This window comes from Anabas testudineus, chromosome 23, assembly GCF_900324465.2.
Source record: "Anabas testudineus chromosome 23, fAnaTes1.2, whole genome shotgun sequence".
Lineage (NCBI taxonomy): Eukaryota > Metazoa > Chordata > Actinopteri > Anabantiformes > Anabantidae > Anabas > Anabas testudineus.
Window position 1 is genome coordinate 579433 of NC_046631.1, and position 1770 is coordinate 581202.

The window sequence follows — 1770 nt, forward strand, 5'->3', positions numbered from 1 at the left end:
TAAGAGAAAAACACTCCTGCATCATTTTGCAGAGTTTAATTCAAGTAGCAGCGAATTAATCAAGTGTATTTTTCTACTTTGAAATTGTACATGTACATGACCCATGCTCAAGGAAACTCAAGGAATATTAAGTGTGTGTGTGTGTGTGTGTGTGGTGAATGGAGGACAAAAGAGAGTGGGGGTGTGCCTCTCCTCAGAGAATAGTAGGAGAATACTAATTCCAGCCTGGTGCGAACCTACACTGCGTGACCCCCCCTTGCTCCCAGTGGGCCAACAAAGGCTCTCCATAGTCAGCTTAGGCCAAACAATAAGGTCACTGCAAAGCTCCTGGGCTATAGCCACGCCCCTTTAAACATAGAGGGTGTCAACGTTTTTAAAAAAAAAAGTGTCCAGGAAGTGTGAAACTGTGGCTTTGTATCTGTGTGGGCTGCTAAACAGTGTTGCTGCCCGTGGTTTGTAGTGATCACAACTAGCCAGAGCTCAGTGTGTTTACCACTAAATGGCCTGCATTCGCTCCGTCTGGCTCGCCTTATCATGTAGCAATAAGTCCATTGCTCTTATACAACAGGGTCTGTACCATTTTTCAGGCACTAAACCAGACTTCTGCTTTTATTACTGTTCAACATTTTATTGTTTAAATATTATGAGCATTATTGTCCATAACAGTAGCATGGCCAGTGGCTGTTTTCTACAAGTAAAAGTGAAATTACGTAAAAAATGCAGTTATACTGTTTTCCTTACAAAGGTTGCAAACCAAATTCTAGACTTGGTAAAGAGTCTGCCCAGTGAAACTTCCTAATTTGGATTTAAATCGCAACTGACACTGGTGTTAGAAATATTGTGTTTTGTTGACTCACAATGCTAAATGTACTCAAAAGGAAATGGCACATGTCTTACATGCAATTTTGGCTCTGTCTCAACGCCGTCTAACATTTATTTATGTATTTTACCACTATTGGCGGTTCCTCTATTTTTCTTTTGTCATCGCATTGTCGTCAATACTTTTCTTTAATGCAAAGTAAAGTATTGAATGTACTACAAGAAAGACAGAGTATTTAAAATCAAGTAATTATTAGAGTGCTTACTGATATTTCTTATTACTTCTTAATTTTGCATTGCACTAAAATAGTGCACACCTAACTTCCAGTTCACTTCAGTAGAAGGTATATATCTTAGTACAACTAATTGTACTAAGTAATTGTAGCACACTGTATCACAACTGGGCTAACAATTGGTGTATACTACTGCATTAAGACAAAGCTGTGAATGCTACTGCAAAGTAGCCTTGAACTACAACTGTGTGACTACAGCTCTGCATACCCTTGGTCCTTCATATGACATGTTTGAGACCTACTGTTTATGATTCTAATCTGTTGTTGAGTATGAGTGACAAATGATGACATTTGTTATTACTCTTAAAATGTGAGTTTTTCTAATTATGTAGGAATTTATTCTTATCAGTGAGTGAAAATATTATTTTCCCTTGTGTCTTGTTACGATTTAGTATCATTTAAAATTATTGTTAAATGCCTGAATATCCATGTATCCGTGTATCATTCGTTTTTCACTTTAAAACGAAAAATTTAAAAAACATGTTTGGTAGTTTTTTTATTTAAAATGAATAAACACATGATAAATGCATCATCTAACTGCACTTTCATGTTTAACAGTAATGGCATCATCATTATGAAAATATTTGCATGCTCCTCAATCAATGTACCATTGTGCTATGAGTGTCTAAAGTCTCTAACTATTCTCTTCTTAGGTATA